Consider the following 16,963-nt stretch of genomic DNA (forward strand, 5'->3'; position numbering starts at 1 on the left):
TTGGTAGCCATTACCTTAAACGGCACCATTCATTCATCAAAAGTCTGATAAATGCACTTGAATTGCTTTGGGTAAGAATGCATCTACTCCACTCACAACAGTTTGTCCTTTTCCATTAAATCCACCTGACCCGTTTGTTTGCCACCACAGAGATGATACTGCTGCCATCCTGATGATACACATAACAAGAGGCAGACTCTGATGAGACACAGCTCGCTAAAGTACTGTCAGTGTCTAGATGTAGATGATTCGTTTGTCTGCAGCCTCCGAACCACGTCGCTGGTGATACTGTAGGATTCTTCCCTGCACTGTATTAAGATACAACTGTGATGTTTTAGAGGCTTGACAAACAGCACCCTATAGGGCTCTGGTATATACAAGATGGTATTTGAGGATACCTTTGGGGGTAAAGTGGAATCACATGGGATATTTCTGGGATCGTTCATGTTTCTGGGCACAAATTGAAGTGCTTTACTGCAATGTGTGAAGACTACTTTTCCCTAACTTGTCAGATACTTTGATAGATACCACTTTTGATAAATTACAGCCTAACATAGTGAATTGTATGACCTTGTGTTATCTTCTATTACTACAATGCTAACTTACTCTGTATACGGTATAAGGCATTGATTAGCGTTACTTTATAGGCACAACACTCCATAAAACATCATAAAGTACATTCTCGCCAATGACAACGTATATCACATTGCTGTTAATGGAACATAGCAGATTTCACAAGAGACCCACTGATCCGACTATGATAAGACTTGGTAGTAATTTCACAGGCTGAGTGTGTGGTGTATGCTTTGTGTGACGGGCCACCCTGAAACACACACTCTCTCTCTCTCTCTTACACAGACACTGACACACACGTGCGCGCGCACACACCCACCCACCGAACCACCTCCACACACAGAACCACCCACCGAACCACCCCCCTCCACACACACACCACACACACACACACACACACACACACACACCCACACACACACACACACACACACACACACACACACACACACACACACACACACACACACACACACACACACACACACACACACACACACACACACACACACACACACACACACACACACACACACACACCCACACCACCCTGGGAATCAGGAGTAAGAGTTACTGCAGTTGTATTGATCTGTCTTAATTATAGGACTCAATATAAATATATTTGACTGCTTTCAGCTCGACCAGCAGCAGCCACTGTTATGGCAGAGTAAGTTGGCCAATCATTCCTAATGGCATGAGTTCAGCTGACTATCTCTAATAAAGATACAGGAGGCATACAATCTGTCTCGGAGACATGTTGTTAACTGATATATTCATATGGAGACCACAATTATACGGTTGTTTTCCCACTACAGTACGTTTGATGTGCTCCTACAATGACTGATACGTGGATGACAAAGAGTCATCCAAGTGAACAGTGTTGGATGTAGGTCCTGATTGCGAGGTGCACTCGTCGAGCTTCAAACTCCTGAGTAGATCATGGTAATTAAAACATAAATTGGAGCCATTGAAAGGCGCGCGGGAAAGACGGGCCCCTCAGCTAGGGTTATTGATTTCCCTGCATACTTCAAAACAATTGCTCTGATATGTGCACGGTAAAATATAGAAGCCTTTAGATAAAATCAATAGCAAACAAGCCGCCCGACCTCTCCAAACAATGGCCTGTGAATTACAATCAGCCAATTCTGCTGGGATTTGAGGGAGTAGGGAACAGATGACGGCTGCGTCCCAATTGGCATTTCATTCTCTACATAGTGCACTACGTATCTGCACAACCGGTCAAATGTTTTAGAACACCTACTCATTCAAGGGTTTTTATTTATTTGTACTATTTTCTACATTATATACTAATAGTGAAGACATCAAAACTATGAAATAACACATATGGAATCATATAGTTACCAAAAAAGTGTTAAACAAATTAAAATATATTATATATTTGAGATTCTTCAAAGTAGCCACTCTTTTCCTTTATTACAGCTTTGCACACTCTTGGCATTCTCTCAACCAGCTTCACCTTCACATTCTCCCAACAAGCCTAATTTCCTCCTGTAGCAAACTGGCTCTAATTAAGACCCTACAAGTATAGATAAACAGACAGAGGGAAAGCGCAACAGAGACAGACAGATAGACAGATGGGTAGACAAATATAACAACGTTCACATTTCAACATTTGTGCAGAACTACATTGCAATACAAAAATCCAACACAATAACATCAGACACAGTGTCGTATGTGCACATAGCCCTGTGTCTCTTCCCTATCGGGCCCGAATAGCATGACAAACCAAAAAGAGAACAATAGCTATCCTCCGTCAGCCATGTGTTACAGCTAAGGGAGTGTTGGCTAAAACAGCCGCTGGCAGCAACCCATACAGCAACTCACACCTGAACCCCACTGCTCAGTTGGACTAAGTTGTGTCGGTAACTTAAAATGCTAAGTGGAGTGCGACGGAAGAGAACCAACAGAAGATAGGATGAAATATCAAATGATCTTTCTTGCGAAAGGTGAATTTGGTAGCACTTTACAATTAGATACCCTTTATGAAGGCTGTTACCGTGGGTTTTATCACAAAGAGGGTTCACTGGATAGTTAAAGACTAAATAAATAGAGAAATTAAAACTATTTGGTTACTAGCTGTTTAACTTTGCTTAAACTGTTTAACTTTTAAAGTTATGTTGCCATTCAATCATCTTAGTCACGCACTATTATTACTAAGAGTCCCATCTCTATAGACATAGATGAGCTAATAATACCACAATACCGCAAAGTGCTTATGAAGATGTTATACCAAATGAATAAGCATGTAATGACGCATGAATAGGCATGTAATAACCCATATGGCGTGTGATATTGCAGTCTCCGCTCTGATTGATGTGTCACATGTATCTAATGTAGCCTTTAATCCACGGGTAGAGTAATCCCTGTTTCCAGGGATGTCTCCCCTACCTCTTCCAGACTAATTCACATGTCCGATGCATCGTCCTTCAGTCCAGCCTTTTCAACCCTACATCTAGGGACAGCGAGAGTTCAGCCAGCACTGGCACTGAGGCGAGGCATGGAGGGAGAGAGAGAGAGAGAGAGAGAGAGAGAGAGAGAGAGAGAGAGAGAGAGAGAGAGAGAGGGAGAGAGAGAGAGAGAGAGAGAGAGAGAGAGAGAGAGAGAGAGAGAGAGAGAGAGAGAGAGAGAGAGAGAGAGAGAGAGAGAGAGAGAGAGAGAGAGAGAGAGAGAGAGAGGGAGAGGGAGAGGGAGAGAGAGAGAAAAATGGAGAGAGAGGTTGGAGCGAAAGCGGGAGGGAAAGAGAGGATAGAGAGAGAGAGGGGAAAGGTTAAAGAGGTGGCTGGAGAGAGAGAGAGAGGTGGGGGAGAGAGGGTGTATTGTGGGTTTCCCTTCTAGCCGTACATCTTCAAAGCGTCTTTCATCACCTTGCCCCTGCCTGAGATGTCTACACACACACAAACACAAACACTCATATCACACAAATATGCCCATAAGTGCACAGACTCTGCTATTCACTCAACTGACACACTTACACAAATTATCTCTTTCACACACACACACGCGCGCACACACACACACACACACACACACACGCCTGACTAGCACGCCGCCTGGTCCAAAAATTTCTGCGATGAATGGGTCTCCGACACGATTCGACATTTCCTCCATTTCATTAATCCAAAATAGAGGATGGAAGGAGAAAAGGCAGGAGGCCAAAGCATGAAAAAAATGGTAAACAGGTGCAAAGGAACCTCACACACACACACACACACAGCTCTACGAAGCGCGGGGAAAGGCTATCGGGAGAGAACAGACAAAAGGAATTAAAACCGAAGCCCTAACAGGAGCTGACAAGTCCAAGGCAGATTACTAATTATGCCTCAACTACCTCAGCCTGTTTCAACCACACCTCAGTACAGTAGGATAGTACCACACAGAGTAAGCCTATGTAGGCTAATGGAAGAGGTATGATCCATTACAATGGTTTTGGAAAAAGGTTGCATATGAACATTTTTGCAATAAAACATTTCAGTTGATACATAGAAACTCTTTAATAATACATTTTTTAAATGAATCTTAATTCAAGAGTTGCCATTGTATGTGTAATAAATACTTATAAAACATAATGTAACCTATACTCTGAGTATACAAAACATTAAGAACACCTGCTCTTTCCATTACATGGTGAATCCAGGTGAATCCAGGTAAAAGCTATGATCCCTTATTGTGATGTCACTTGTTAAATCCACTTCAAATCAGTGTAGATGAAGGAGAGGAAACAGGATAAAGAAGGATTTTTAAGTCTGGAGACAGTTGAGACATGGATTGGGTAATGTGTGCCATTCAGAGGGTGAATGGGCAAGACAAAATATTTTAGTGCCTTTTAATGGGGTATAGTAGTAGCTGCCAGGCTCACCAGTTTGTGTCAAGAACAGCAATGCTGCTGGGTTTTTTACGCTCAACAGTTTCCTGTATGTATCAAGAATGGTCCACCACTCAAAGGACATCCTGCCAACTTGACACAACCGTAGGAAGCATTGGAGTCAACATGGGCCAGCATCCCTGTGGAACACTTTCCACACCTTGTAGAGCCCATGCCAAACAAATTGAGGCTATTCTGAGGGAAGAAGGGTGGAGTGCAACTCTATATTAGGAAGGTGTTCTTAATGTTTGTATATTACTGAACTGTGTCACTTATCCATCTAGTTGAATTCAGTCTGAATATCCAAATAAAATGTTACATTATATCTTCGATTTCATTTCGAGAAAGGGCATTAAGTAAGATCAATAATAACAAGGCTATGGTCTGATATTCTTTATCTGATATTAAACAGTAAAATAGCAGCAGTTATTTTGCGGCTGCTAACTTGAGATTTACACCACAGCAGAGGTTCTAATGTTTACTGTTGCATCTTTCACAGGGGTTCAATGGAAGTTCAGTGGGTTAGTCACCACATTAAGGGGGTTACCTGCCGTTCAACATTAGCAGGAAACCAATAATACATGGATTGTCTGACAGACAAAATGTCATGGTAAACCAAATGACATGATATTGTGGTGTAGCAGAAGTCAAACGGAAACTGGCACACATTCAAAGGCCCAATACCTATAGCCACAGGTTCTCACAATTTGGATGTGGATGGATGTGAATTGACTTGCATGTCTATTTGGTTTGAAGGAGATCATTGATTCTTGTTGAGGAGCTCCTAAATCACACACACACACACACACACTCCGAGAGCACACGCGTGTCACATGTGAATGAGCGTTTTTAATGAACGGCCCGACGGCCCATTCCAAGGCCGCGCCAGCCTCGGTGCATTCCCATAATGCACCGCTCAGCTGCTAAAAGGGACGATGGGACGAGGGAGACGGCCGTGGTGCCATTTATCACTGTCAGATGCAGCTGAGCGCAAGTTCTTATTGGCTGGGCAGAACTCAGCGACTGCTAAAGCGGTACGCCGATCTCTCGCACAATTATAATTAAATAGTATGGAGAATAGAGCAGTGGGCTTTCTATCTCTGTTTTCTCTGATTCTTTCTCTCTCTAAGACTTCTATTCTGCCTGTGCCAGCACAAATGCAGTCCACAGACAATTCAAGTTAATAAAAAAAGGCAGCTACTGTAAAATGGTACGATATGCCTCCATTGTAGAAAAACAGCTGGGATATGATGGTGGTTGAAAATGTGTTATTACTCAACTACTGTAAAATGGTACGATATGCCTCCATTGTAGAAAAACAGCTGGAATATGATGGTGGTTGAAAATGTGTTACTACTCAGCTACTGTAAAATGGCACTATATGCCTCCATTGTAGAAAAACAGCTGGGATATGATGGGGGTTGAACATGTGTTATTACTCAGAGCTATTCTCTCCAAATGATTTGATGTTACACTGGTCAGGACCAACATGTTACAGTGGGACCTAGCTACACTGGAGCAGAGATTGTGATGTCAGTATGTCAAACACACAGCCCCCCCCCCCCCCCCCCCCCCCGCGCCTCACGCACACATACAGATAGACACACACACACACAGCCCCCTTGCCACACACACAGACACAAAAAAAATGGCTCCAACAGAGAGGGCTGCCGTGCTTCTAGCCCTTAGGAAACTTTGCAGTATTTTTTTTTTTTATGAGTAATTTCTTATATCATTAGCCCAGAATAATTTTTTGTATTATTACATACAGATGGGAAGAACTTTTGGATATGGCGGTAACTCACCAGCATAACCAGCATTACGACCAGGAATACAACTTTCCCGAATCGGATCCTTTATTCATACGCCCCAGGGTAATTGAACTGGTTCCAGAGGCCGATCCAAACACCGCCGGCGGAAGAGAGGTACTCGGAGTGGACTACTAGTCTGACTCAGGAGGTGGGCACACCACCCACCACTTACGAGTATATTATATATTATATATTATCCAGTCTCAGTCTGAATCCATACAGCCAGTTGGGTTCTCAGTTCATCGCGCAGACAGGAATAAATATCTCTCCAGGAAGAAGAAGGGCATAGGTGTATGTTTCATGATTAACTACTCATGGTGTGATTGTGATAACAATCAAGTCAAGTCCTTTTGTTCACCTGACCTAGAATACCTCACAATCAAATGCCGACCGTATTACCTCCCAAGATAATTCTCTTCGGTTATAGTCACAGCCGTGTGTATTCCACCTCAAGCCGATACTATGACGGCCCTCAAAGAAACCTCACTGGACTTTATGCAAACTGGAAACCACATATCCTGAGGCCGCATTTACTGTAGCTGGGGATTTTAACAAAGCACATTTGAGGAAAACGTTACTGAAGTTCCATCAACCCATTGACTGTAGTACTTGCGCTACTAAAACACTCAACCACTGCTACTCCAACTTCCGGGATGCCTACAAGGCCCTGCCCCGCCCTCCCTTCAACAAATCTGATCACGACTCCATTTTACACCGCCCCTCCAATAGGCAGAAACTCAAACAAGAAGTACCCGTGCTATTCAACGCTAGCCTGACCAATCGGAATCCACACTTCAAGATTGTTTTGAACACGCGAACTGGGATATGTTCCGAGTAGCCTCCGAGAATAATATTGACGAATACACTAATACGGTGACTGAGTTTATCAAGAAGTGTATAGGAGATGTTGTACCAACTGTGACTATTAAAACCTACCCTAACCAGAAAAAGTGGACAGATGGCAGCATTCGCACAAAACGGAAAGCTCGAACCATCGCATTTAACCATGGCAAGGTAACTGGGAATACGGCCGAATACAAACAGTGTAGTCATTCCCTTCGTAAGGCAATCAAACAGGCAAAACGTCAGTATAGAGACAAAGTGGAGTCGCAATTCAACGGCTCAGACACAATGGTCACAGACAATCACCGACTACAAAGGGAAAACCAGCCACATCACGTTTTGCTTCCGTACAAGCTAAACACCTTTGCCCGCTTTCAGGGCAACACAGTGCCACCGACACGGCCCGCTACCAAGGACTGTGGGCTCTGCTTCACCATGGCTGACGTGACTAAGACACTTAAGCACATTAACCCTCGCAAGGCTGCCGGCCCAGACAGCATCCCTAGCCACATCCTCAGAGCATGCGCAGACCACCTGGCTGTAGTGTTTACAGACATATTCATTCTCTCCCTATCACAGTCTGCTGTCCCCACATGCTTCAAGATGTCCACCATTGTTCCTGTATCCAAGAAAGCAAAGGTAACTGAACTAAATGACTATCACCCCGTAGCACTCACTTCTGTCATCATGAAGTGCTTTGAGTGTCACGACTTCTGCCGAAGTCAATGCCTCTCCTTGTTTGGGCGGTGTTCGGCGTGAGTCTGTGAGTATAACATAACTTATTTGGCAGGCGAAACCCCGAGGTCAAACCATCTAGGAATTTTCTTTTTTGAGGTGACAGTGTTTTCAATGATTTTCTATGTGGATCTAGATTTCTAAGGCACTTGCTTGCAGTTCCTATCACTTCCACTGGATGTCAACAGTCTTTAGAAATTGGTTGATGTTTTTCCTTTGTGTAATGAAGAAGTAGGGCTGTTCAGAACGAGGGTGGAGTCTAGTGTACTGTTGTGGTTGGGGCGCTCGACCTGAAAGCTCGCTCCAATTTGTTTTTATCCGCTATTGAACGCAGTTTATCCCATCTTAAATTTTAGAGATTATTTACATAAAAAATACCTAAAGTTGTATTAGGAAAGTTGTTTGAAATGTTTGGACAAAGATTACAGGTAACTTATTAGATATTTTGTAGTCATGATGCGCGAGTTGGAACCGGTGTTTTTCTGGATCAAACGCTCCAAATAAATGGACATTTTGGAGATATAACCATCAATCAATCAATCAAGTTTATTTTATATAGCCCTTCGTACATCAGCTAATATCTCGAAGTGCTGTACAGAAACCCAGCCTAAAACCCCAAACAGCAAGCAATGCAGGTGTAGAAGCACGACTGAATTAATCAAACAAAAGGACCATTTGTGATGTTTATGGGACATATTGGAGTGCCAAGAGGAAGCTCTTCAAAGGTAATAATTATATCGTTATTTCTGAGTTTTGTGTCGCGCCTGGCGGGATGAAATATGATTGTCTGTGTTTGTTTGATGGGGTGCTGTCCTCAGATAATCGCATGGTTTGCTTTTGCCGTAAAGCCTTTTTGAAATCTGACACCGTGGCTGGATTAACAAGAAGTTAAGCTTTATTTTGACATATTGCATGTGTATTTTCAAGAATGTTAAATATTTCCAATTCTGTAGTTTGAATTTGGCGCCCTGCACTTTCACTGGATGTTGGTCAGGTGGGACGGTAGTGTCCCATCTAGCCTAGAGAGGTTAACTATAGCATTCAACACCATAGTACCCTCCAAGCTCATCATTAAGCTTGAGGCCCTAGGTCTGAACCCCACCCTGTGCAACTGGGTCCTGGACTTCCTGACGGGCCGCCCCCACCTCCACTTCACTGATCCTCAACACAGGGGCCCCACAAGGATGAGTGCTCAGCCCCCTCCTGTACTCCATGTCCACACATGAGTGCGAGCCACGCACGCCTCCAACTCAATCATCAAGTTTGCAGATGACACAACAGCAGTAGGCCTGATCACCAACAATGACGAAATAGCCTACAAGGAGGATGTGAGGGCCATGGGAGTGTGAAAATAACCTCTCACCCAAAGTCAACAAAACAAAGAAGCTGATCGTGGACTTCAGAAAACAGCAGAGGGAGCACCGCCCTATCCACATCGATGCAGTGGAGAAGGTGGAAAGCGTCAAGTTCCTCGGCGTACACATCACTGACAAACTGAAATGGTCCACCCATACAGACAGTGTGGTAAAGAAGGAGCAACAGCGCCTCTTCAACCTCAGGAGGCTGAAGAAATTTGGCTTGGCACCTAAAACCCTCACTAACTTTTACAGATGCACAAATGAGAGCATCCTGTTGGGCTGTATCACCGCCTGGTACGGCAAATGCACCGCCCGCAACCGCAGGGCTCTCCAGAGGGTGGTGCTGTGTGTACAACGCATCACCGGGAGCAAACTATCTGCCCTCCAGAACACCTACAGCACCAGAAGTCACATTAAGGCCAAAAAAATAATCAAGGACAACAACCACCCTAGCCACTGCCTGTTCACATCGCTATCATCCAGAAGGCGAAGTCAGTACAGGGGCATCAAAGCTGGGACGAGAGACTGAAAAACAGCTTCTATCTCAAGGCCATCAGACTGTTAAACAGCCATCACTAGCACATTAGAGGCTGCTGCCCTATATACACAGACATCAAATCACTGGCCACTTTAATAATGGAACACTAGTCACTTTAATAACGTTTACATATTTTGCATAACTCATCTCATATGTATATACAGTATGTATACTGTATTCTATCCTATTCTACTGTACCTTAGTCTATGCCGCTCTGACATTGCTCGCCAACATATGTATATATTCATAATTCCATTCCTTTACTTTAGATGTGTGTGTATTGCTGTGAAATTGTTATATATTACTGCACTGTTAGAGTTAGAAACACAAGCAATTCGCTACACCCACAATAACATCCGCTAAACATGTGTATGTGACAATTTGACGTGACTTGACAAACACACAGCCTCACTCACTGTCACATGACAATGTACATGCCAACTTTGTCAGTCTCTATGAGTCATTCTAATGAACTTAGTGTCAACCAAAGGTCGACGTTTCTGACAGAATCAATGTGACTTATGGACCATCATGGTGTGTATCTGCAAATTGCATATGAGATCACTATCACTATCACATCCACACAAACATGACAAAACACACTCGCCTACCTTCAAGCACCCAAGCAACTGTCCCAATGATTCAAGAGCTGTAAGGCAAAAAAATACACATTAGATCACAAATCAATTAATCAACCTCTACTGTTTAAATGGGAATATGAAACTTGGTCTCATGATGCAAGGCATACATGGAAACTTACACAACTTCTTGATCATAATCAACCAAACACATTGTGAGTTGTACTAACACAGTGAGAATCCAGTACTTGTGTCTGTTGCTTCATACAGTATAAAGGGCAAAGCATTTATTACGAGCAGATTACATTTGGCAGGCATATGTGTCTGCACTTATGCCTCCTAATTCTGCCTTGTTAAGAACTTCCCACGGCGATATTCAATCACTGCTCCGATGTGGTTTGTCTCCCATTTACTTCCCTGGGCAAAAAAGTTCATTCTACAAAGGGATAGTGGGGTAGTTTCAGAGAGGGGTGGGGGGCACTGAGATGATTTCATTTTAGCGACTGCTTAATTAAAATGTGGACGGCACTCAAAAGGTCAGAGATTGTGGCTTGGGCGCATTGCTACTGATTGCGTGCATATAGTGTCACTCAAGGTCTCCTATATTAATCCGCTGTTCACTTGCAGTCGAAGAAACAAAATTAGTTCTTCTTCTGATAAACAAGAAATCTGTATTCTCAGTTTCCCCCTTTCTGGCCAGTCGAAAGATAAAGTAGAGGTTTTGTGCTGTTGCCAGCGTAATTGATTTTGGCCGGAGCGTATGATTGCAGAGTCTATGGAGGCTATAAGTGTTGTATGTGAATGGCTACTGTCGAAGTGGCGACGGCTGGAATATAAGCTTAGTTTATATGCATACTGTAGAGCACAGTCGTTAAGGAGAAATGGTCATTTGATATACAGTGCATTTGGAAAGTATTCATACTCCTGGATTTTCCCCAAATTTTGTTACATTTCAGCCTTATTTTAAAAGGCATCAAATATTTTTTTCCCTCATCAATCTACACACAATACCCCACAATGACAAAGCAACAACTTTTTTGGGGGGGGGGTCATTTTTCTGAGCAAATTTTTATTATTTATTAAATTTTATTGTTGGACATAAAAGACAGCAAATCATCTCCAAGTGATTTTAATTTCGGAAATCTGTTCCCAAGTATTCCCATGCATAATAGCGAGACTTGTGATCGTATCCAAATGTAAGCAAGGTTTGAAATGATTATGTTTTAGTGAAATATCTTCATGGGCTTCTTGCAGTCATTTTGCAGTCTACAAATTATTTATAATTATATTCCGGCCCATCCACTCAAAAAGATCGTCCCACAGCTGAATATAGATGATGATCAACAAGCATTTCACTACACCTGCAAAAACATCTGCTAAATATGTGTATGTGACCAATACAATTTAATTTGATCCCTTCTATAGGCAATGTTTCAGTGAGTGAATGAAAACTACACTTCATTATTGATACATATGCGTCCATTCATACAAATTGCTTCTTGGAAATCAGTCGAGCTACAATGCTACTTTTTGCTTGAAAATGGTTGAAAGGCCCATTTCGAAACAACCCAACCATCTGCTCTCCCCTACTGATGATAATAGATGCTCTCTAATTTGATTGATGACTAGCTGCCGTCTGTGAAAGGTCAGTAAGCATTTGCCAGAGGAGGCACTGTGTACATACAGTAGCCCCAATTGGATTGCAGAAACAGGGAGGTGATACGATAGGGGAGGGTTGGGGAATGAAAGGAATAGACTGAATCAACAGGTTTGATAAATTCCTCTAAAACTGGCCCTATCTCTGGGACTGGTGGCGGCATGACAAGAAGGAATGTCGCTCCAGATTAATTGTAGTGATCAGCAGGCAGCGAGAGGGGTAAACGTCAGGTCCTGACTGCCTCCATGATTTATAACCAATAATTCTGCATGAATGGGGCCTCCGAGGCACTATCAGGACCCCGCAGGGGGCCCACTTTGAGACACAAATAGGGTTGAAATCCATCTGTTTCCTGTGTGCTGATATGTTATGAGAGTGTGCACGGCAGCGCACCATCTTGAATTTCAGGAGCCCCACGAAAATGAAACTGGCCAGTGTGAGAGAGGTATCTTCCCCTGAAAAAGACCTGTGCCAGTCTGAAATGACTCTCATCCACTGTCACAAAGGTTTCCTTTTTGCTATAGAACGGTTTTCAGTATTCACCATATGCAATGCCATTAGTGAATATTATTGAGTAAAAACCCTCCAGGATCATACTACACCAACAAGTCGACTGAATGTGCTACAATATCCGTTCAAATAAAATAACACATTTTATTTCTGAATACATGGTTGACTGACTTAATTTGAAGATGTGTGGCACACTGTTTAATTCAGCAGTGCCAGAAATGCGGTTCAATGTTATTTTAATTCCAGACAGATCATGGTTGAAATTATAGTCAAATGGTATTTACACCATCTCTGTCTCTGAGATTCAACACTGGCCTACAGCAACTTCCTTAAGAGTATCAATCTGAAAGGGGTACAGTAAGACAGAGGATTTACAAACACATCTCCACCTAAAACCCACAAGCAATCCTGAACATTCTACGATATTGACTATAGAACTCACACCAACACTGTGTAAAACTGAAAAAGAACCATACAGGATTTATCAAAGTCAGATTGGGAGCAACACGTTAGACAGAATCACAACACCAGGTTGGACTAATGTGTTAAATAAACACAATACCCATCCAGCTGCAGCTTTACGGCAGATCCTAGTTTATGTCTTTAATATCTACATATAATGAAAGTCACACATGTAACGACCTCCTTAAAAATCCCATCTGCTGCACAACAGCACCACCAAAGGCAAAATGAGAAAGACAGAGAGACAGAGATTGAAAACCGGTGAAGCCTAAACTAATTCCCGATTTCGAGGATCTGTAAAACCACGGACCTTGGGCTCAGGGTCAGTTTCCTTTGGTGGGCGATCACGCCATCCCTCCACCTCCTCCCCTTTACCCCTATTCTTCTCTCTCTCTCGCTCACTCTCTCTCTAAGAAGAAGAAGAATTCTCTGGCCGCGCCCTCCTGACAACCACCAATCAACCCGGGTGCAATTTAAAAAGCCTTCAACAGCTGCCATTCCACCGGGCTGGCCATCAGTCCAGCTGCCAGAGAGCCAGACAAGGATTTTGCTCAAGTCAAGCAAACTTTGAAAGGCATGTTTGTTTCCCCCCTGTTGCAAATGGAGGTGAAATACTATTTTCCCCTAAACAGACTTAGTCAAAGAGAATACATTTTTTAACTAGTGATACACTATGAAAAATGTCCAAGCAACTCAGATTTTTTTTTGAGAGAGGATAAAATCCGCTCATGCCAGAAGTGAAGACAAAATGATGAAATGGGTACAGGTATATTTGCAACCGATGTCATCCAAATGTTTCAAAACAAGGGAAATGCTTGCTGCCCTTTTAGTGCACTCCGACAAAAGATATCTCTTGTTCACTTCCTCTGCTGGGGTTTGCCGTTTGCCTCATGCTGATTTTGCCTGCTTTGCCAGTGTGTGTGTGTGTGTGTGTGTGTGTGTGTGTGTGTGTGTGTGTGTGTGTGTGTGTGTGTGTGTGTGTGTGTGTGTGTGTGTGTGTGTGTGTGTGTGTGTGTGTGTGTGTGTGTGTGTGTTTCTGAGTTCCAGGTTGGGCTGCCTGCTGCTGTGCAGTTCGCCGTTCCATATGTCTTTGTCGAAAATATCCACGACGCAGCGTGGCTGCGAATGAGAGATTAAATCTCTCCAACTGGTATTTTCCCTCATTGAACGCAAACAAAACAGATTGGTGGCTGCCAGGTCTGCTGCATTGTGAAATGCAACAACTGGCCATCGGCACCGTTTTTCAGTATAGGCCATGTTGTCTCCGGTTTCCCGTCCACATGTTGTATTGTTTTAGAAAGAATAAAACGTCTGTGGATATTTTCCGCCTGTCTTGAATAGCAAACCAGGACATGGATGTGAAAACAGTGCTGGTGTTACTGTTGTAGCATTTTAACAAATGGGGATACTTTACTCTAGACTATCGTTTGGTAGTTTGAGTGCATTGACAGGTGAAGTCAGTGGGGTATTTCCCTGTATGTCTGTTAATGGGGTTTCATAGACTAAGCTAGTCTTTGAGAGCTATAACAGTCTCTAGTCTCAGTATCTACAACCCTATACTTTACATGATGTCACAGTCTCTAGTCTCAGTATCTACAACCCTATACTTTACATGATGTCACAGTCTCTAGTCTCAGTATCTACAACCCTATACTTTACATGATGTCACAGTCTCTAGTCTCAGTATCTACAACCCTATTCTTTACATGATGTCACAGTCTCTAGTCTCAGTATCTACAACCCTATACTTTACATGATGTCACAGTCTCTAGTCTCAGTATCTACAACCCTATACTTTACATGATGTCACAGTCTCTAGTCTCAGTATCTACCCCTATACTTTACATGATGTCACAGTCTCTAGTCTCAGTATCTACAACCCTATACTTTACATGATGTCTGTGTCAGGCTGAATCATGTTGTGACAAAGGTGTCATTATATATGACAGGATCGTTCATTAAAAAAAAAACATTTTCCCTTATTCAAATAAAGGTTGGTCTCCTTAGCATTTTGTACAAATCTGACTCAATAGTTTATTATGGTCATAGTAAATGATGTCAGAACACTGACAATAGGAGGAATGTTTCTCCCCATGGAATCCATTTAGTATCATTGATTGTCAGTTTACCAAATTGCTCTACAGTCCATGCACTGGCACAGGATAAAGAAACCAAGCTGTCTTCAGCTGCTGTTCCTGGACCTGTCACAACCATTGTGTTGTGTTCCCTCCTGCTATCCGCAGATGCTTTTACCCCCATAGTGTTGTCACCCACTGGTACAGGTCTTGGATCGGATTTGTTGATAGCCACATGGGACCATACAGACAGCGGATCCAGTTGGCTTGATGGCACGGCTTCACACCTGGGAAAATGCTTATTTTGCATAGACTGGAAGAGGAACGGTTGGGTCTATCAACATGATGGGGATTCAAGCTCCAGTGATGAACATTGCCCGGAGGGCTCTGGCATTGGGGACAGATCCCATTGAGCTAGGGCAGTTCATGGTTTTGAAGTAATTTGTCTAGAGTAGAATCACAGCTACTGTTTATAGAGCCTTCCCCACCTGTTGTAAAACGCTATATACTGCCCACTCTCAGATAAAAAAGTAGCACTGCAGGTTTTACACATTCCAATAATAATTACATGTTTATTATAGAACTAACTTCTCATCCGCCGGGGCTGTAGTGGAGCAGGTTGAGAGCTTCAAGTTCCTTGGTGTCCACATCACCAACAAACGAACATGGTCCAAACCACACCAAGACAGTTGTGAAGATGGCATGACAAAACCTATTCCCCCTCAGGAGACTGAAAAGATTTGGCATGGGTCCTCAGATCCTCAAAACGTTCTACAGCTGCACAATCGAGAGCATCCTGACTGGTTGCATCACTGACTGGTATGGCAACTGCTCGGCCTCCGACCGCAAGGCACGACAGAGGGTAGTGCGTACGGCCCAGTACATCATTGGGGCAAAGCTTCCTGCCATCCAGGACCTCTATACCAGGCGGTGTCAGAGGAAGGCCCTAAAAATTGTCAAAGAATCCAGCCACCCTAGTCATAGACTGTTCTTTCTGCTACCGCACGGCAAGTGGTATCGGAGCGCCAAGTCTAGGTCCAAGACCTTCTTAACAGCTTCTACCCCCAAGCCATAAGACTCCTGAACATCTAATCAAATGGCTACCCAGACTATTTGCACTGCACCCCCCCATATTTTACACCGCGGCTACTCTCTGATGTTATCATCTATGCATAGTCACTTTAATAACTCTACCTACATGTACATATTACCTCAATTACCGTGACTAACCGGTGCCCCCGCACATTGACTCTGTACCGGTACCCCCCTGTATATAGTCTCGCTATTGTTATTTTACTGCTGCTCTTTAATTACTTGTTACTTTTATTTCTTATTCTTATTCGTATTTTGTAAGTTTTTTTTAAACCGTAATGTTAGTTAGGGGCTCGTAAGTAAGCATTTCACTGTTGTATTCAGCACATGTGACTAATGAAATTTGAATTGATTTAATAGAGTAATGTGAGCTCTGTCTGTAAAATACACAGCAAACATTCCATTCCAGAAAAACAATGGATATACAACATTTTTTGTCAAAACACTTTTTTTAGGGGGTGGATCAGCTTTAATATTGCAAGTAGATTGTGGGTTATATTGCAAGAAGATTGTGGATTCTATCAATGCAATTTTCTGCATAATTTCCAATCCCTCATATATTAGTTTCATACATACATACATGTAATATATATGCATATAATATATACAGTGGGGAGAACAAGTATTTGATACACTGCCAATTTTGCAGGTTTTCCTACTTACAAAGCATGTAGAGGTCTGTCATTTTTATCCTAGGTACACTTAAACTGTGAGAGACGGAATCTAAAACAAAAATCCAGAAAATCACATTGTATGAGGGCATTGTGCATTGAAGATGAAACGTGGCTGGGTCTTTCAGCATGACAATGATCCCAAACACACCGCCCGGGCAACGAAGGAGTGGCTTC

General features: G+C 42.9%; 1 protein-coding gene across 28 annotated transcripts in view; it reads right to left on the reverse strand.

Annotated features, from left to right (window-relative positions):
* The window catches only part of LOC139534247 (receptor-type tyrosine-protein phosphatase delta-like), a 393,734-nt gene that overhangs the window by 230,853 nt on the left and 145,918 nt on the right, over positions 1–16,963 (reverse strand). For 27 of the 28 annotated variants that reach the window (XM_071333216.1, XM_071333245.1, XM_071333236.1 and 24 more), the window contains one exon: positions 10,353–10,390. The exons of the other annotated variant lie outside the window; for it this stretch is intronic. The gene's annotated coding sequence lies outside the window, so the exon portion shown is untranslated. The remainder of the gene's footprint in view (positions 1–10,352; positions 10,391–16,963) is intronic. 28 annotated transcript variants of the gene reach the window in all.

The sequence above is a fragment of the Salvelinus alpinus genome, chromosome 11 (assembly GCF_045679555.1).
Source record: "Salvelinus alpinus chromosome 11, SLU_Salpinus.1, whole genome shotgun sequence".
NCBI classification, from domain to species: domain Eukaryota; kingdom Metazoa; phylum Chordata; class Actinopteri; order Salmoniformes; family Salmonidae; genus Salvelinus; species Salvelinus alpinus.